We start from the raw sequence: 21,392 nt of genomic DNA on the forward strand, positions 1-21,392 counted from the left end.
AAGGAATGGCGCTCAGAGGTGGGTTGGGGGCGGAGACAAAGGGTGTCTCGGAAGGGAGAAGTTCATGTACATATTCTCTGAGAAAAAAAGACCTGCATTTCAGGAATTCTGGTCCCACTGTGACTTTACTTGCTGCATGCCTGTTTTGAGTTTAGTGACTCAAAGTATTGAAACCAGAATCTCAGTGATATAGCATTTTCAGAAGGAGGTCAGCAATGGCAGCTTATATATTGTACACAGTAGAGATTTCTATTAGTGGTGATGAACCATATAAACCATTTCTTGTGAACTTTGGATTACCATGATGGAACCCAACCATTCAGCCATATAAGCCCCTTTGGGTTCACAGCGTCACTATTTTGGTTCTGGGAGCCAGGTGAGCTGCAGTTATAGTCCCCGATCTACCTGAAGGCATCAGGAAAAAAGTAAAACATTTAAACAACAAGATAAAATATCAAGCATCTGCAGGAAGCATGGTTTAGATTCTATGAATATTATACAAAATGTGCACAAGGAGGAGTGAGCCTGCCTTCCTGAAGACTTGGCAGTGCTGCCCCTCCAACTGTCCCTGGATGCCATCATGACACTCTGGGCCTCTGCCCAGCCACCATAGACTCCATTTGTTGCTATAAAGGAAGGAGAAGGAATTTAGTGCCACACAGGAACCTGGCATGCACAGAACTCCGGCAAGTATCCATTACAATAAATTTGTATTTGGCACAAAGGCTCACTTATACACAAAGATCTCTTCTCTGGTGAACACCAGAAGGTCAGGTTATGCATTTATAGCACCAAATACATTTTCTGTAAGGATAAGTCATGGAAATTTTGAACTACATCTCAACATCATAAAAAAAGAGAAAGTTTTATAGCACCGGCTTGCCAGTTATTTGACATGAGTTTAGCCATATTGGATTAGGAGTCTTTAGCCCTAGCATCTCAGTGCTGAGTCATTTAGTGCAGGGCGGTGCTGATTGCTTCACCACCAGAAAAGGTAAGTATGTTGCAAAAGGCGTTAAAGTAGAATTAGGGTTTAGGTGAGTTTATTTTTAGAGGACTTAGTTTAGAAGTTATGGTCAAGGTTAGGGTTTTGTGGGTTTTGGGTCAAGTGTTGGACAAGGGGGTAAAAAAGTCAAGGCTTTTTTCAGGAGTTAGGTCTAGTGCAGGGGTCTCCAAACTTTCTAAACAAAGGGCCAGTTTACTGTCCTTTAGACTGTAGGGGGGCAGGACTAGGGCCAGTGGGAGTAGAAAATGTTCTGGTGTCCAGTGGTAGTAAACAATGCTCTATCTTTAGTGTCAGTGGGAGGACTAGTGAAAGGAGATGCTAAAAGAAGGACCCAACTATAGAGAAAAACTGTACCTTCCAATCAGGCTGCAGAAGGAAGTCAAGTCATAATTGCAGTATCAGGCTTCTCAAGCTAGGGGGGCCACACTTTATCAAATCTGGAAGGGCATCCTCTGCTGTTGTACGTGGCTCTATACATTGGAAGAACATTATTTACTACCAATTTACATTTATCCAGTGCCAGTGAAGAGGGGGATTTCCAGTGAAAGACATTGCTTTCCCGGCTTAAAAAATTTTAAATAATAAGCAAGGTTCTGGTTACTTTCCCAGAAGCCAAGGAAGGAGTCGACAATGCCCAACAAACAGTAACCAATCTCCTGGGGCATTCGGACTGCCATGACCATAGAAATGGAGTGCAGGGCCCACAGCTAATAGTCGTGGATAACTGGGCACATCCAGAAGATATGGTCGAAAACGCCTCCAACACTCCATAGACCAGGTAGCCAAGAATCTCCCCACCCTGCTTGGAATAAGGTAATAAAGATGGACAATTTTAAACTGTATACTGTAAGTCGATCTCTAGCCAAAACTAAAAAAAAGAAGGAATGTTTTAAAATCGATATCAATTGTTAAACCATATAATAAGCATCTTATTTTTAACAAAATATTGCTGCATTTCAGTGCAGCTGATCTCCTATAGCCTCTGCAGCCACATCAAGTATACATGTAATCCGGAGCTGCCTGCACGGCATTTCTCAAGGAGGGTTTTCTGATGCAAAGACAGTGGATTATACCTGCTTAACGTGTTAAAACAACCACTGAGAGTTTAGTGATCAGATTTATATATATATTTACTTTAGGGACACTTGGAGAACAACGTATCGTTACTCGTTTTAGCACTGGAAGCCTTGTTCCAAGAACTACTTGACCGGTTTCCTGATGCCAAAACGTAATGTATTGTTTTTGGCAGTACTAGAAAAGCCATTATCCACTAGTTATCGATGATCTGATTTATGCTCATTACACTGGACTTCACAAAAACACTCGCAGACCCCGTCAGGCTGTCACCAATTTAGAAACTTTAAAAGCTTGCACTTGATTTCTGTACGTAGTGCACCTCTGATTACTGCACTGTGTACATAGCGCATCCCTGAACTCTACACATAACACACTTCTGATATTTATTACCCCTTTAAGATCCTTCCTGCACACTGTGCATAGCAAACGCCTAAACCCTGCACTCCGTAGTACACCCTGAACTCTGCACTCTGTACATAGCGCACCTCTGAACTATGTACATAGGGCACCTCTGAACTCTGCACTACGTACGTAGCGCTCCCCTGAATTCTGTACTTAGTGCACCTCTGAACTCTGCACATAATGCACTCCTTATATTTATTGCCCCTTTAAGTTCCTTCCACTGCAATTTGGTTACACCCATCTCTCAATGTGGTTCGTGGGGGGCATGGTTGAGTTGCTACACCTATTCTCTGAGAAAAAAGGCCCGGCATAAAATGATATAGTCTTACAGATAACTGGCCCTTTGAGGACAACCATAATGCTGATGTGGCCCACAATGAATTGGAGTTTGACACCCCTGATCTAGCCCTTGCATCCCCAGTTTGACTGTTCCTGGCCCACCCCTTTCATTCACTGGATTTGATTCTTTCAACCATGGATGCACAGCATCACATGTGAGTGTTACCCAAGGAAGCGCATGCAACTGCAGCCTGCCTAGGTATGGCTATCCCTCCAGAACGAAACTTTTCCATCATAAATTTGCATAACTCCTCCGGGAATCCAGTCTTTGCTGCATAAAGGTTGAGGACTCTTGACAAGAGCACTGAGGCAAGATGTTATGATGTTTTAAGGATAGCGCCCTGGCAGCCATTCCCACCAGCCATGATCTGCCTGCATTGCATAGAGAAGCACGTAGGCAGTTATCTACACAAGGAGGGCTTTTACAGGTAGGATCAGGCATCTAAGGCTGTCCATGGATGGATCGTTATTTTTTATTTTTTTTAATCAGATCAGCCAGCAGGCTGATTAATAAATAAACAAAAAACAAACGGATTCTCCCAACCACACAAGGTGAGGTGGATCGAGGGATCCTCCCTGCTGTGCACATGTATTCTGACAGCAAGGACTCCTCTGCTGTCAGACTACGCTGATCAGTGCTGCAACAATTGATCAAACTAAAACTTTCCAACATCTTGTTTGATAAAAGTTGTTAAATTGTCCCTGCTGAACCAGGTGAATTTCCATCTATGGCTAGCTTCAAGTGATTCTAAAGGTTCTATTTTTTTTTTAAAGTAACAAACATGTTATACTTACCGGCTGTATGTAATGGTTTTGCACAGAGCAGCCCTATTCCTCTTCTTTTTGGGTCCACCACTGGCAGTTCTGGCTCTTCCCCCCTGCAATAACAAGCCCCTGTTTATGGGGGCACTCAAGCAGATTTACTCCTGGGCTGCGCTCCTATGAATGGTCACTGTACAGAGCATGGCTCAGCCCTGCCTCCACTCTCTCCTCATTGGCTCACTGGCTTTGACAGCAGCAAGAGCTGCTGTTCTGTGAGCCAATGAGGAGAGAGAGACACCTGGGAGAGCTTCTTCTTTCATGCACATCGCTAGATCGAGATGGGGCTCAGGTAAGTATAAAAGGGAGGGTTGGAGGGTGAGCTGCACGCAGAATAGAAGTTTATGATAGAGTGGAGAGGGATTAGAATACCTGTCAATGTTTATTGCTACCTGTGACCCCCGTTTGGGAGATTCTCCCTCTCTATTTGTCCTGTTTACCATTATCATTAAAAATGAAAGGAAAAGGAAATCCCACATTTTGGGTTGTCCCCAGAAAAGTAATAGAGGGGAAATCTTCCAATAGGGACACTAGTTCTGGTGACCTGGGGGTCCCTAAGAGATTCCCTTAATTTGCAGGGATTTCCTCTCACTTCCTGTTTGGTTATGGGACAGGAAGTGAAGGTAAATCTCCCCAACCCTCACTAATGCCACGTACACATGATCAGATTTTCCGACGGGAAATGTTGGATGTGAGCTCTATTAGACATTTGTTGTCGGACTTTCCGCCAACAAATGTTGGCTAACATGCTCTCAAACTTTTCGTCGACAAATGTGTGTTGTCGGACTTTCTGATCGCGTGTACACAAGTCAGGGATCATTCATACATCAAGGACGAGCCGGAAGTGCTCGGTCTTGTAAAACTAGTGTTCGTAATGGAGATATCACATACGTCTTGTACGTCACTACGTTCATAATTGTTGGCCAATATTCGTGTGCAAGACAAGTTGGAGCCAACACCCTTCAAACAAAATTCCACGGGTTTGTTGTCGGGAAAGTCCGATCGTGTGTACCAGGCTTTACTCTATCTAAAATGAAAAAAATAAAAATTGCCTCTAGTTCTACTTTAAGGCAAAAAAAAACTACCTTAGAACCACTATAAGATTCTGGCCTCTGACCTATGTGCAGTACATTCTGTGGACTGTCCAGCCAGCAATGACAGGGTTACACCCTTCTCCATAGTATTCTAAACAGTGGGCAGTAAAGTCACCATGTGGGTTCCTAGTTATTTATAAAGATCCCAGATCAGAGGAAGACTTGGCCACTCTATGACTAGGATCTGTCTCATGAAAACAAACTCCTCGCTATTTTGCTAATTTGCTGTTCCAGCATGCAAGAATAGAAGAAAAATAAACAAGGTACGGGCCAAAGGGGACAGTCATCCCTCCAAAAAGAAAAGCGCAAACCTTTAATTCCCAAACAGAGAAGCCAGCACACAGACTGCCCATGGAGCTCTGATCTTCCCAGAAGGAAGCATAAAATGACAGAGCTAAACCGGAGCCAGCTGTTCTAACCACCGCAGGCCCGCTGTGCCCATCTGTTGCTCACGTCCTCCTTACCTCCCAGCTATGTGGCCCTCTTCATGTGTACGGATGCCCTGTGCACCGCACCATGCGCTTCTAGGCCATGTGGCAAGTGCTAAGTGATACCTGGGGAGTCCGAGGGGAGGGCAGCTGAGCATCATGGGACATGCAGATAACAAACAGCTGGAGGTTACCCTTCCCCGGTAGACAGATGATGTTGTCATTCTCAAATGGCTGTTTATAGTAAATGTTTAGCAAACAGGCAAATAAATTGAAATGTTGAGGATTTTCGGGAGTGGGGGGGGGGGGGGGGTTATGTTACAGCCTGAAATATACCCAGACAGCTGATATGGATACCCGGACTTCGCAGCAGCGTAGCTTTTTCCACCTGGAGTGATTTACCAGTCTGGACCACCAAGGAAGCGCGGTGTTCTTGGGCAAGTGCAATGCAATACAAGACATCTATGGACAAATGAATGAGCGGCACCCTCCTAACCCTCCTGTATTCTATTGTAACTGCACTGTCTCCCTTTACAGTGCCTTAAGTATTCATACCCCTTGATATTTTCCATTTTGTCATGTTACAACCAAAAATGTAAATGTATTTATTGGGATTTTATGTGATAGACCAACACAAAGTGGCACATAATTGTGAAGTGGAAGGAAAATTATAAATTTCAATTTTTTTTTTACAAATAAATATGTGAAAAGCATTTGTATTCAGCCCCCTTTACCCCTAACTAAAAAATGTGTGGAATCAATTGCATTCAGAAGTCACCTAGTTCGTAAATAGAGTGCATCTGTGTGTTATTTAATCTCAGTATCAATACAGCTGTTCTGTGAAGCCCTCAGAGGGTTGTTAGAGAACCTCAGTGAACAAACAACATCATGAAGGCCAAGGAACACACCAGACAGGTCAGGGACTTGAAGGTTGAACAAAACAAATGACCCAATTTCTGCAACCATACATTAGTTGTGGATGGAGGAATCTTTCCTGCTGAGCTATTGTATTCTGAATACAATGATTGGATTTGCTGGTTATAGCTGGCAGCACTGATCATTCGGGAAAAAACCTGACAGGCTGGTTGTCCACAAGTCGATCGGTAGATCGACATGAGGACAACCAACTAGCTCATACAGGGATCAAAATTTGGCTAGCCCGGGCAGAACTGGATGAATTCATCCATATATGGCTGGCTTTACCCCCTGAACACAGCAGCCTACCAGCCCTAGTCTGAATGGGGTCCTAAAAAAAAATATTTTATATATATATATATATATATATATATATATATATATATCTCCAGTGTATCTCTGCAATTTATGCAGAGATTGTCTATGATTATAGACACTGCAGTAATCTGCCAGAAATCAGGGTTGTCCCATTTATTTCCTGTTTGGGCTGACAACAGGTTCTTGGGAGATGGAGTTCTGGAGGCATAGCTAAGTTAATAGGAACTGAGCTCCAAGCAGCTGCCGCTGCAAGAATTTTAACTAGCCTGGTGATGATGTCACAGGGAGCAATAAACGTGGTTTCCCGTTCCAGGAACAAAGTAAAAGCCTTGGAGCACATACACAAAAACTAATCAGAATCACACATGGCACATCACAGTGGAAAGAGATAATTTACATCAGTACACCTAGAAGAATACGACAAACTTGTGCCCTATCCTTCCCAGTAGTAGGGTAAGGTATACGGAATGGATAGACAGTATGCAGTACCCACATTTCTTTTAAAATGAAAGTCCACAAGGTATGAGAAAAGCAGCTCTGGCCGAAATACTTGCCTTCAATTCAAAGCTGTCCTCCGCAGTAATTTTTCTCTGCAACAAGAGCTCTTCGCAGTACTTTTCTGCCACAAGATCCCACCAGTCTTCCTGGATGAATGACATCATCATTCAATCTACTTCCTATGAGCCCAGGACACCATGGACACACCCCATGGGGGCACAATCACCTTGGCTTACAGTACTAGACAATGGGGCACTTGCACATGGTCAAGTGCCAAGTTGTCCAGATGTAATCACTGCCACCCATCACCGCTGAAAAAAGAAAAAGAAGGATCAATGACATCAGCAGACCAGACAAATTGACAGAAAAATGGGATGTATGATGGTGACATTTTTTTCTTAAAGTGGTTTTAAAGTGGTTGTAAACCCTTAAGCCGCGTACACACAGGCGGACTGTATGGCCAACTTAGTCCGTCGAAACACATTTCAGCGGACAGTCCGCTCGTGTGTGGGCTTCAGCGGACTTTTTCAGCGTGCAGTCTGGCGTACTAAGTATTTCGGAATTTCCGTAATACTGTCCGTCATACTTTGGTTTCAGCGGACAGTCCGCTCGTGAGTAGGCTAGTTCGACGGACCAAGAATGGCGCATGCTCAGAAAGGATTTACACGGCGAAAGGTTGCATTGCTGTGTATTGGACTTCCTATTTCTAGTCCCGTCGTACGTGCTGTACACGTCATCGCGCAAGCTTTCGACGGACTGTTTGTGCATCCGTGTGTGGTCAAGTCCGTTCATTCGAAAGTAGGACGGACTGTCCGTCGGATTGTATGACGGACTAAGTAGGCCATACAATCCGCCCGTGTGTACGCGGCCTTACCTTAATCTAGGCTTACTTGTAGGTCCAAGAAATATCTCCTAAACCTACACAGTTTAGGAGATATTTACTGAAAGACCACGGCGCACAGGCGCACTGAGCGCACTGCAGTTAACAGCGATATGCCGCGAGTGGCGGCTCCCGTGCGCATGCGCGGGAGTGATGTCATTGCGGCTCCGACGAATGAAAGTGCCAGAGCAGGAAGACCCACCAAGAAGATGGAGGCTCCGGAGTACAGGGGACAGCAGTGACTTTGCTGGCTCCTGTGTCAGGTAAGTGACACATAATGAGCTACTATGCGATGCATAGTAGTCCATTATGCTTTACCTTTGCAGGGAATCAAAGAGGAAGTAAACCCATCAGGGTTTACTTCCTCTTTAAACCCTTACTCAGTGAAGTGACTGGCCTCAGGCGATACACAGAGATGAAACATATCCTCCTCCATAATTTGTACCCGTTTCTCTGCAGCCTTTTCTTCTCTACATCCATTCGAAATGCTGAATTTTAAAGCTTGTCTGAGAGCTCCAAAAAAAGGAGGTGGAGAGCTGAAAATACACTATGCAGAGCTAAGTGAGGAGAGCTTTGAGAGATGATTGGAGGGGAGGGAAGAGACAATCCTCCTTCACACAGCACACAGGAACGGAGGTAAGGCTGTCCATCAGTTGGAGGTCCCCCGTCACCTTTTTTCCCCTGGTGTCAGGAAAACTTGGCAGAAGTGAGTCATGCAGATAGCAGAGGAATGAAGCAGCAGACAGAAATGACACTCGGTGCTCTCAATTAAGACAAGTACACACTATAGAGGAATATGCTTTGTTCATGTTTCATGTCTGAAGTTTACAGCCACTTAAGTGGCAAAAAGGCTTTAGGGAGGAAAAAGCAGTGGGGGACCGATCTGGGCTTTAATGCCCACAGTCTATGCAAAGTGTTATTAAAGTGGTGTTCCGGCCGTGATTTTTTTTTTAAAGTCAGCAGCTACAAACACTGTAGCTGCTGACTTTTAATAAGGGCACCTACCTGTCCAGCAAGCCTGCAATGACAGCCGCCCGAGGCCGATCCTTCCACCGGATCGGTTACTGGCGCCTCCATCTTAACGAAGGGAAACGGGCAGTGGAGCCTTGCGGCTTCACTGGCCGTTTCCTTCTGCGCATGCGCGAGTCGCACGGTGCTTTGTGAATGGTCCCATTGTTTTTTGGGACACACACATGTCCCAGAAGGGGCCGCCCGACGAAGAGGAGGAAGCGCAGCGGAATAGGAAGAGGCAGATTAGGAAGACTGCCTAGCAACAGCGATTTCAGGTAAGTTAAAAAAAATTTTTTTTTACATTTTTTTTAAGAATATTAATGCAATTTTTTATTTTAGGGTGGCCCTCCACTTTAAGTACATTTGGAATTGTATTTATCCTTTTCAAGAGTGGGTTAAAGAGGGATTCCACCTTCAAAAAAATATTAAAAGCCAGCAGCTATAAATACTACAGCTGCTGACTATTAATAAATGGACACTCACCTGTCCCAGGGTCCAGCGATGTCGGCAGCCGAGACCGATCGATCGCTCGGCCCTCGGCTGCTGCCGCCGCCATTCTAGGTGAGGGAGTCAGGAAGTGAAGTGTTGCGGCTTCACTTCCCGGTTCCCTACTGCGCATGCGTGAGTCGCGCAGCGCACTAGGAATGGTCCGCGCTGTCTCTGGGACCCGTGTGTGTCCCAGTAGACAGCGCGGCGGGACAGGAAATGGCATAGACTCCCGTGGGAGTCTATACCCGGAAGTGGGTGCAAATACCTGTCTTAGACAGGTATCTGCACCCCCCTGAAAGGTGCCAACTGTGACACCGGAGGGGGGGGGGGGGTTCCGATGAGCAGAAGTTCCACTTTAGGGTGGAATCCCGCTTTCATATCCTAGTGGACTTCCTGTTCTGTTTTTGAGGGCTACCTACCGATTGTGGATTGGTCATATACAGCAGCTTGATGACTTTGGTACATACAGTAATATATTGCTGATGAAAACCAGAGACATGTCTCCAGATAGCAGACAATAATATCAGTTGTTATCAGTTGAGATAATATCAGTTGTATAAACCAAAATCAAACACAATCAGCATTTTCTGTATTAGAATCATTTAATACCGCATATGGAATATTAGAGGGTCAGTAGGTCCATGCAGTTTCATTTCTATTTAGCTTTGCTCTTCTCTGTGAACCAACTCAAAAACGTCTACCGCAAACCTTACTTCGAAGCCACTAACTGGGCAACTGAAATCCCCTATAATTAGGACTAACCAAGATATGCAGCCTGTTCCAGCCACAATAAAACTGAGGCTTACAAAATGACTTTTCTCAGTAGTGACTGAAAGAATGGAATCTGGGAAAAAATTACTACATTGTTGATAGTTTTTTCAATGAGAAAAAAAGCCTGTACAAAGTGGTCATTTATAAGACTCACAATTCATAGGAGATATGCGAGTGTGTATTGGAGGTCGTGGCATTTTTCCCATTGAGTGGGAATGACTTGCTTTTGGCTTTTTGCTATACAAGTAAGTGATTAAGAAGAACTTTTTTTTTATAGTTTCTAGAAGCAAAGCGGTTTAGTCATCTAAATTGAATAATATTTCAGTTGCTTCTCTAAACTCAACCCCCAGAATAATTAGCAGTCTATGCTTTACCTGCATTAAAGCAACTCTAAAATCAAAATGTGAATAAGGTAAAGAAGAAGACTGGAAATACGAGGGCTGCCGTGGTTAGCACTTCTGCCTGGCAGCACTAGGGTCATCAGTTTGAATGCCAACCATGGCACTACCTGCAAGCTGTTCGAATGTTTATGCTTTGCCTGTGTGGGTTACCTCCAAGTACTCCCCTTTTAAAAAAAAAAAAAAGTTTATTTCAGTTACTTACTATTTATCGGCATATAACATGCACATTCATTTTAAGAGGAAAGTTTCAGGAAAAAAACTTAAATTTTAAATAAGGCAGCTAAAATTTAAAGCGGGATTCCACCCTAAAGTGGAACCTCCGCTGATCGGATCCCTCCCCCCCTCCGGTGTCACAATTGACACCTTTCAGGGGGGAGGGGGGTGGAGATACCTGTCAAAGACAGGTATTTACACCCACTTCCGGGCATAGACTCCCGTGGGAGTCTACGCCATTTCCTGCCCTACCGCGCTGTCTGCTGGGACACACACGGGTCCCAGTGACAGCGCGGAGATTTCCTATTGCGCGGCGCAACTCGCGCATGCGCAGTAGGGAACCGGGAAGTGAAGCCGATTCGCTTCACTTCCTGATTCCCTCACCTAGAATGGTGGCGGCAGCAGCCGAGGGCCGAGCGATCGATCGGCCTTGGCTGCCGGCATCACTGGAACCCGGGGACAGGTGAGTGTCCATTTATTAAAAGTCAGCAGCTGTAGTATTTATAGCTGCTGGCTTTTAATATTTTTTTTTTGGTGGAATCCCTCTTTAAGTATTGGCGTATAACACGCACACGCTATTTGCACCCAATTTTCATGGTGAAAAAGTGAGTGTTAAACGCCAATAAATACAGTATATAGCGCCATCAATTTACGCAGCGCTTTACATATACATTGTACATTCACATCGGTCCCTACCCTCAAGGAGCTTACAATCTACGGTCCTTAACTCACATTCATAGATACTAGGGACATTTTAGACAGGATCCAGTTAACCTACCAGCATGTCTTTGGAGTGTGGGAGGAAACTGGAGAACTCGGAGGAAACCCACACAGGCACAGGGAGAACATGCAAACTCCAGGCAAGTAGTGTCGTGGTTGGGATTCGAACCAGCGACCCTACTTACTGCTAGGCGAAAGTGCTATCCACTACACTGCCTTTTCCTCCCACACTCCAAACACATGCTGGTAGCTTAAAGGGGTTGTAAAGGTAAATGTTTTTTCACCTTAATGCATTCTATGCATTAAGGTGAAAAAACATCTGACAGTCCCGGCGCCCCCAGCCCCCCCGTTTTACTTACCTCACCCCTCGAAAGTCCCGCGCTCGTCCCCCGACGTCCTTTCCACCATTCAGCCTGGCCGCTGATTGGCTGGAGTGGATGGATGGAAAGCAGCGCAGCCATTGGCTCGCGCTGCTGTCAATCACATCCACTGACGCGGAGCACCGGGGGGCGGGGCCGTGTGATACAGCGAGCGGCTATAGCCGCCGGCTGTATCACGGGAGCGCGCCCGCAGATGCTTCTCACCATGCGAGGGAGCTCGCATGAACGTGAGAAGCATCTGAGGGAGGAAGCAGAGACAGCCGCCAAGGGACCCCAGAAGAGCAGGTTCGGGGGCCACTCTGTGCCAAACGAGCTGCACAGTGGAGGTAAGTATAATATGTTTGTTATTTTTAAAAAATTAAATATCTTTACAATCCCTTTAATTGGCTCCTGTCTAAATTGGCTCTAATATGTATGAATATGGGTTAGGGTCAGTGGCGTCGCTAGGGGGTGGCTTTTGGGGCTATAGCCCCGAATCTGGGACCCATAGCCCTGAGTCTCTGCAGGGGTCCCCAAGGGGAGGGGAGGTTCTCTGGGGACCCTGATTTTAAGGGAGAGGCCCTCTGGGGACACTAATGTAAGAGGGGCTCTTTGGGAATCCATGGATTTTGTTATCCGAATGTCTGATCAATGTCCGATCGTGTGTACACAGCATTCGTTTCAGAAGATTTAAGCTGGGGATTTCCCTGCATTGGGGTGGCTATAGAGGTATTTACTTGCACCTTTACCGATAGAACATTTATGGATATTTTTCGTTTTGAGACATATTTCCATATCCTGTTTGACTATTATTTTAACTTATTTGAAAATAAATGTATATATCATTGTCTTTGTATACTGGATGCAATGTATTTCCTCTGACTCAGTTGTTGGGAAAGGGAACCACAAACCACATGGATTATAGCACGGGGGGGATTATCCAGTATGTCAAGCATGGGATCTCGCACTTGTTTACAATGTGCATGGAGCGTGACAATGGAGCTCTATTTACAAACACAACTGACATGTCTTCTGCACCGTAAATAAACACCAACATGAATGCTGAATTTCACAGCATCCCTATGCACAGCTGGGACCACAACCGCCACGCACATCACAGGAAAGGCCTGGGCTACAAGAAGAACCTATGCTATATGTGATACACTATATTACCAAAAGTATTGGGACACCTGCCTTTAGACACACATGAACTTTAATGACATCTCAGTCTTAGTCTTAGTCTTAGTCTTAAGGGTGGGCCAATATTGAGTTGGCCCACCCTTTTCAGCTACAACGACATCAACTCTTCTAGGAAGGCTGTCCACAAGGTTTAGGAGTGTGTCTATGGGAATGTTTGACCATTCTTCAAAAAGCGCATTTGTGAGGTCGGGCACTGATGTTAGACGTCCTGGCTCGCAGTCTCCACTCTAATTCATCCCAAAGCTGTTCTATCAGGTTGAGGTCAGGACTCTGTGCAGGCCAGTCAAGTTCCTCCGCCCCAAATTCGCTCATCCATGTCTTTATGAAGACCTTGCTTTGTGCACTGGTCCAAACAATTTGGTGGAAGGGGGATTATGGTGTGGGGTTGTTTCTCAGGGGTTGGGCTTGGCCCCTTAGATCCAGTGAAGGGAACTCTTAAGGCATGAGCATACTAAGACATTCTGGACAACGTCTTGCTCCCAACTTTGTGGGAACAGTTTGGGGATGGTCCGTTCCTGTTCCAACATGACTGCGCACCAGTGCACAAAGAAAGGTCCATAAAGACATGGATGAGAGAGTTTGGGGTGGAGGAACTTGACTGGCCTGACCTCAACCCAATAGAACACCTCTGTGATGAATTAGAGCAGAGACTGTGAGCCACATGAGTGCCTGACCTCACAAATGTGCTTCTGGAAGAATGGTCAAACATTCCCATAGACACACTCCTAAACCTCGTGGACGGCCTTCCCAGAAGAGTTGAAGCTGCTATAGCTGCAAAGGGTGGGCCAACTCAACATTGAACCTACGGACTAAGACGCCATTAAAGTTCATGTGCGTGTAAAGGCAGGCATCCAAATACTAACAACACTTTTAATGGTATATTTGATGAACCAAAAGGGAGAGTCTTAAAACTCCATCCTCGTTTTCAGTCCTGCACAGTTGTACCATCACCTCTCTGGTACTGAGAGTCTTATTCTGATTTCAGAAGCTGCAGCAATTCAAATTTCCTGGCTGGAGGACAGCCAGGATTATCTAGCTCTTCTCTCCCCAGCCTTACTGTCCCTAGCCTGTCCCCTATCATTTTTTAGATATCTGTTCTTTTAATCATGAAAGCTCAGCATCACGTGTGGATGTTACCTAGGGCAGTCTGCCTGCAAATTCAGCCTGCCTAGGACTGACATCCACTCATCAACACCTTTTGATATTTGCACACGTCCTCCTAGGAGCTAGGCCACTGCTTGTATCAGGACTGAGAACTCCTGAGAAGAATAGTATTGCAGGGCACTGTGATGTTTTCAGAAAACAATGTACAATACCCTGCTGCCCCCTCCCATCAGACATGATTAGATTGCATTGAAAAGGGAAGCACAGACCTACTGATGACGTCACCAAGTCTATACAAGATATGTAGTGAAAACTTAAAAGATTACGTTTCACAATTTCATTAGCATGTTGATGCCACTATAGTAAAAGAGAGGTGGTAAATTGGTCCTTGGGACAGAAGGTCTGAAATTCCAGCTTTCAGCATCTGCAAACCACATTCTGGAATGGGAACAGAGGGGCGCCAAGCGGTTAAATTAGATGAGCTCAGTATGTGGTACAAATCGCCAGTCCTGGAGTCTCATAAACGTCCCATTTGGCGTTCTGTTTTCCCATTGCAGCCTGAGGCACTGATGTGATCTTACAGGGATCCAGAGGAGGCTGGGAACCAGGAAGCAGGAAACGAAAAGCAGCTGGCTGTGACTTCACAGGAACAGGAAATGTGATTAGTCACAGTGGCAAAGAATGGTAATGCATTTCAAAGCTACAGCTTCTTCATCAGACCATGATTACCTGGCAGTCTTAAAGCGGAGTTCCACCCAAAAGTGGAACTTCCGCTCATCCGATTCCTGCTCTCCTCCGGTGCCACAATTGCCACCTTTCAGCCGTAGCGCTTCACTTCCTGATTCCCTCACCGAGAATGGCAGTGGCAGCAGCCAAGAGCCGAGCGATTGATCGGCTTCGGCTGCTGACATCACTGGACTCCAGGAAAGGTAAGTGTCCATTTATTAAAAGTCAGCAGCTGCAGTATTTGTAGCTACTGGCTAGAGCTGCACGATTCTTGCTAAAATGAGAATCACGATTTTTTTTGCTTAGAAATACAGTGTGACATAAAATATTGCAGCAATTGCCATTTTATTCCCTAGGGTCTCTGATTAATATTATATATATATATATATATATATATATATATATATATATATATATATATATATATATATATATATATATATACACACACACACATATATAAAATGTTTGGGGGTTACAAGTAATTTTCTAGCAAAAAATATTGATTTTAACTTAAGAAAGACTTGTCAGAAAAAGATTTAGACTTTAAGTGGTTAAACTTCCTGAATTTACACATGGTTGAAAGCTTGGCAGACCGCCCAGATTATTTGTTTACACAAGAAGTTCTTTCCCTTTGATCTAAGAAGTAAGCATTAGTTACAATGTTTCAAATTCTACACTTGGCAGATTGCCCAGGATGCTTTCTTTTGAGCACTTGTTTATATGAAAGAATCGCCTACTCTCAGCGGAAGAGATCATAAGGGGGGTGAATTGAGATTGCGTTTTTTTTTTTTTTTTTTTTTTTATCAAAACGGATTTTATTGGTACAAAAATACACACACAGGTCATCACATCATCAGCGCAATATACATATTCAAGCATCGTACACATAAAGGCACATTGCACATATCAAAGTCATACACCACAAGCGATATAAGGCTTCTCCTTATTCTAACATCACACCACATGGACAGATCAAGATTGACCAGTTGGGCCGCAGCCCCATTGCCCGCTTGCCCACCCTCTAAGCCTCCCTTACACACCCTAAATAAACAACCGTCCCATAACCAGCTCCAAGGGTGACAGCCCGGGGGTATCAAGCCAGGGTCCCCACAGTCGTTCAAATCGTCCCGCCCGGCCCGTGTTGGTAAATATACTTTTCCAGGCTTAACATGCTCCCCATTTGAGTTATCCATTCCTTCAACCTCGGGGGGGGTCACTCGCTCTCCAGTGTTGAAGGATAAGTTTGCGTGCTTGAAAAAGAGCTCTCCCCAAGGCCTCCTTAACTGGCGCCTCCCACGGGAGATCATCCACCACACCCAAAAGGCACACCCTTGGATCCTGTGGAATCTGTACCCGGAAGGCCCCATTGAGAGTATCAATGACCCCTGACCAATATAAATGCAATTTGGGACAGCGCCAGAGTAAGTGTATGAGGTCGCTCCTATCCCTGGCACACCTGGTACAAAGGTCACCCTCCCCAATCCCCATCTTATACAGTCTAGCCGGCGTGTGGTGCACCCTCATGACAATGTATAGTTGCGATAAGCGCTGTGCCGTATTCAATGAGCAACCCTGTATGGCCTGTAAGGCCTCCGCCCATTGGTCCTCCTCAAATACTCCCACATCCCTTTCCCAAGAGGCAATTACCCTTGCGGGAAAACCCGGCATAGATGCATTTAGTAACATACTATAGGAACTGGATATAAAACCTTTGAGACTGGTAACTTCGGTCACAAACCGAAAGATTGGGGTGGGAGACTGCCTCCAGGGATTATTTCCAGCCTGAGCCGTAACAGCGTGGCTCAGTTGCAAATAATAGAAGTACATACCCTGAGGGACGCCATATCTTTCCCTCAGTTCTGCAAAAGAAAGCAGTTTTCCCCCGGAAAAAATTTGAGACATGAGAGTCACTCCACATCGCCTCCACCGTTCAGCACAAGTCAAACCACACATCTCCCCGTAATATCTGTTATGCCATATCGGGCTATACTCCGTAAAGCCCTCCACATTCTGTAATTGACGTGTTTTATTCCATATTTTTTGAAGTAGGGCATACGTTGGAAAGAGCCTGTTAGACTTGGCGAACGACAGGGCTTCCAGGCCAGCCACCACCCCGTCCGAGCCCGCACCAAGTGTCAGGAGAGCAGTGGCGGGATTACCCACCCCTCCCCCAGTGTCCCGGCCGTTTGCTATGGCTCGGGCAATATGCTGTAACTGTGCCGCTATATAATAAAGCCACGGGTTGGGCAGGGCCAGCCCCCCCGCCTCCTTGGGTTTCTGAAGCTGTTCCAGTCGTATCCTAGGAGGTTTGTTAAGCCAAATGAATGCTCTAAACAAGGAGTTAATAATTCTAAACATTTTAAGCGGAATCACCATGGGCGTGTTATGTAAAATATACAGTAATTGTGGCATAAAAATCATTTTAATAAGGTTCACTCTGCCTATCAGCGACATTTTCAATTTAGCCCAAACTTTCGTTTTATCTCTGATCCTACTTAGTAACGGGGAGAGATTCAGTGATAAGTAGTCACATGGTCGAGGGGTAACCCAGATCCCCAGGTATTTAAATTTGTCAGTAACCGGGATATCCTGTAGCGCAGGATCCCGAGGGGAGGAAGAATCTAGCAACATAAGATGTGATTTGTTTCAATTAATCACCAGACCCGAGAACGACCCAAAGTGCTGAACCACTGTCATGGCCTCAACCAGAGACCCGGATGTATCCCCCAGTAACAGCATAGCATCATCCGCGTATAACATTAATTTTTCATGCAGCTGCCCATATTTAAAACCCGTTATCAAGGGGTTGCATCTCACCAGGGCTGCCAAAGGCTCAATGGCAAGAGCAAAAAGTAAAGGGGACAGAGGGCATCCCTGCCTAGTCCCTCTAAATAAGGGAAAAGGAGCTGACACCCTTCCCGCCTCCCTTATTACCGCAGAAGGCGAATTATACAATAGTTGTACCCATAATAAAAAGCCAGGCCCAAACTCAAATCTCTCGAGAGTCGCCCACAAGTAGCCCCATTCAACGCTATCAAAAGCCTTATGGGCGTCGAGCGACAACAGCGCCCTGTCACCCACATTATCTGCGCGGGACTGCATATTGAGAAATAAGCGGCGGAGGTTAATTGCCGTGGACCGCTCAGGTATAAACCCGATTGATCCGGATGGACGAGGGAGGTGACCACCGAATTCAATCTCCAGGCTAGCACTTTAGCAAGGATCTTGATATCATTCTGTAGCAACGAAATCGGCCTATACGAACCGGGGTCCAACGGGTCCTTCCCTGGCTTAAGAAGCAGCACAATGCTGGCTCTTCTCATCGACTCTGGAAGGCAGTGCGATTCCCTGGCCATGTTTAGGGTGCGGAGCAAGTGAGGCAGTAATACATCACCAAACTGTTTATACACCTCCATCGGGATGCCATCATCCCCCGGGGCTTTAGAGTTGGGGAACGAGTTGGTAGCCAGCAACATCTCCTCCATCGTAATGGGCGCTTCCAGAGATTCCACCTGGGATGCCGCTAAACACGGTAGCTCTATCCCCTGTAGAAACTCCCGAACCTCATCCATAGTACGTGTCAACTTGGACTCATAGAGTTCAGAGTAGAAGTCCACCAACTCGCGCACCACCAAATCAGGGGTATTAACCAGCCTGCCCGACCCGTCACGCAAAGCCCCAATAGATGGGGAAGACCGCTGAGAGTGCACTAACGTCGCCAACAGCTTACCCGTCTGCTCACCCTCCTCATAAAAAGCCAACTTATTAAAAAATCTCTTTTAATTTGCTTTGGAGGCATCCATTCTATTAATGGCATCCTGAGCAGCTATGCAAGCTTCCCGAGTGGTCCCACCCGAACCAGCAATATACTCCGCCTCCAGCCGTCTGACCAGCTGGTCAGCTTGATCCCTCTGGTCAGACGTATTATGCTTAATGGCATTAACCTCAGTTATGAACAGCCCCCGGAGAAAGGCTTTAAAAGCGTCCCAGGCGGCATTTGAATCAGGGTATTCAGCATGTCTCTGTCAGTAGGCCACCACATCCGCTTCAATCAGAGATACTTCTAGTTAAATACTGTACCCCTTCCACATGTTGAAGCGCTGCGGTCGAGCACAGGCACATGTCAATCCTAGACAATGAAAAGTGCGTCTTAGAGAAGCATGAAAATTGTCGTTCGGTCGGGTTCCTGTGTCTCCACGGGTCTGTCCAGCCCACCTCTCCCAAAAACCTTGCCAAGGCCGTAGTATGTGTACCCCCACCCCCTAGAGGAGGAGGGTGTTTATCCAAGCTAGGGTCTATAACACCATTTAAATCACCCACCAACACCAAAGGGGTCCCCGGGTTAGCTAATTGAAATGTCAACAGGGCACGTAAAACCGGTGGACTAAATGGAGGGGGTATATACACCGCTGCAAGAATAAATTGCAATCGCGAAACTCTACACATCAAAAATACATATCTCCCCTCCTGATCAACCTCCAAATCAAGTATCTGAAAGTCGAGGGTACGATGCACCATCACACTCACCCCCCTTGAATAGGAAGTGTGAGTGGAGTGGTACGCCCACCCCGCCCATGCAAACCCCAGGCACGACACCGCCCCCGGAGTCAGATGGGTCTCCTGCAGCACACAAATGCCCGGCAGATGTTTTCTAATGGCCGTGGAGACCATAGTACGTTTGAGGGGGTCCCCAAGGCCCCTCACATTCCAGGACAATATAGGAATACACGTCATCCTGTCATATCAACTAAATGAGCTATACAGAATACTTCCTCCATAAACATTTTACACTGTATTCCACATCCCCGGTTCTTACACATCCCTGACCCTCCCCCAACCCCGGTGTGGGGATACCATAATATACAGTCCCGTAGAAGCTCAAAGATCAAATAGTACCCCCATTTATAGATAATAGCTGAACCCGAGCTCTCCCACCCAAATACCGTACGGCAGTCTTTCTGCTGGGCTTGACCCGGTGTACTCATCTGTGTGATTCTTCCATAATGCTGCTGTGATGACCCCTCACACCCCGCAGGGGTGAGGATAGTGTTATAAAGGAAAAAAACAAGCTTCAAAAACTGAACACAAAGAAACCTGAGGGTATAAACAAAACCCCTCACCAGTCGATGTTGCAACAAGCATACCATGGCCAGTGGCTCTGCACATAAGTTGTGCTCCATCGGTAAGGGCACCTTCATCAAAAACATGGATAGTGCTTCCATTTTGCCAATCCTGTATAAATGGCTCCCGACCGAACTTGTTGCCAACCGCAGAACAGTCAATAGTTCCAAGAGCCCTCAAACAGGAGCGTCACTGATTTGTAATCCACAAGGTTCCATCATGGGCCACAAACAAATATGTAGCAGGATCAATCCGCCCCCTCCTCGTTTCCTCCATCCTGGCGGAGGAGATGCTCATTCGCCTCCAGCCACGCAGAAGCCTCTGCAGCAGATTCAAAGAATTGTGCCCGTCCCCCCGCTATCACGCGGAGCTTAGCGGGGTACAACATAGCGTATTTAGCTCCCAAACGTTGCAGCCGTCTTTTCACATCCCCAAATTTCGCTCTGCGCCTCTGAACTTCCGCTGAGAAGTCGGGGTAAAAGGAGACTCTCGCCCCATTATATTGGACGCTCCTCTTCTCCCTGGCCAGACGCAGTATAATCTCCTTGTCCTTATAATTAAGCAACTTAGCCAGCATGGTGCGGGGCGGATTGCCCGGTGGTAAGGGCCTAGGAGGGACCCGATGAGCCCGCTCAATTGAGTAGAAAGGGGAAAACGCCTCACGGCCGAAAACTTCCACCAGCCAGTTCTCCACAAAGTCAGTAGGATCTCTACCTTCCGTTTTTTCTGGCAATCCAACAATGCGAATGTTGCTCCTTCTCAAGCGATTCTCAATGTCCTCATGTTTGAGCTCATTAGCGTTCGCGATTCTGGCCGTGATCTGCAATTCCCTGACCATGGGCACCATTCTATCCTCCACTTCACTGATCCGACCCTCCACCGCCGTCGTACGCTCTCTGACTTTCTGCATATCATGCCTGATCAGTCCAACCTCCTCCTTCAAGCTTCCAAATTGCTCCTGCAGAGTCTGCACCGTGGCGGTGCATTTCTGCACCGCTCGCAGTATGTCAGCCAAAGTGGGTTGCTCCACAGTGTCCCCCTCCTCCAACTCATCCATCTCAGGGACATGGTGCTCCTCCACAGCCTGCTGCGCCCGGCCAGAGGGTTCCCCCGTCCGCTGTGTGTGAAAAATAGCGGGGGTAGCGTCCAGCACTGCATCTTCCCGGGGTCCCTCCACCCCTTTCAACTTCTGCGCATAGTACAACATGTCTTTCCCCTGGGCTTTAGGTGTCTTAGGGAGCGCCTTACCCTTCTCTCTGCTGTCCCCTCGTGCGCGCTGAGATGACGCGGCGCCATCTTGGGAGTCAAGCACAGGGCCTTCATCTCCCCGTGGTGGTTTGCGGGCCGGCATGGCGATTCCGCAACAGACGAATAGTCCGGATGATGCCCGTAGGGTTCCCGGAGGCGGCGGAACAGTTCAGCGCCCGGCACAAGCCCCGGTTCGGTCGGGAAAAGGATCGGTTCCAGGATGTTCACAGGGAGCTCTGTGAGACACGTC

The 21,392-nt window shown here is 46.5% G+C and overlaps 1 protein-coding gene and 1 long non-coding RNA gene across 5 annotated transcripts in view; one reads left to right on the plus strand and one right to left on the minus strand.

Moving 5' to 3' along the window:
• The window catches only part of CSTPP1 (centriolar satellite-associated tubulin polyglutamylase complex regulator 1), a 235,373-nt gene that overhangs the window by 55,907 nt on the left and 158,074 nt on the right, over positions 1-21,392 (minus strand). Inside the window, exon 1 of one of the 4 annotated variants that reach the window (XM_077461275.1) lies at positions 5,202-5,300. The exons of the other annotated variants lie outside the window; for them this stretch is intronic. The gene's annotated coding sequence lies outside the window, so the exon portion shown is untranslated. Of the gene's footprint in view, positions 1-5,201; positions 5,301-21,392 lie in introns of those variants that run through there. 4 annotated transcript variants of the gene reach the window in all.
• Positions 1-21,392, plus strand: part of LOC143940167 (uncharacterized) — a 75,550-nt gene that overhangs the window by 31,362 nt on the left and 22,796 nt on the right. Inside the window, exon 2 of the long non-coding RNA XR_013263827.1 lies at positions 1,616-1,819. This is a non-coding gene — a long non-coding RNA (uncharacterized LOC143940167). The remainder of the gene's footprint in view (positions 1-1,615; positions 1,820-21,392) is intronic.

The sequence above is a fragment of the Lithobates pipiens genome, unplaced genomic scaffold (genome assembly GCF_037356315.1).
Source record: "Lithobates pipiens isolate NorthernLeopardFrog02 unplaced genomic scaffold, aLitPip1_a1.2 Scaffold_10, whole genome shotgun sequence".
In the NCBI taxonomy this organism is placed as follows: Eukaryota; Metazoa; Chordata; class Amphibia; order Anura; family Ranidae; genus Lithobates; species Lithobates pipiens.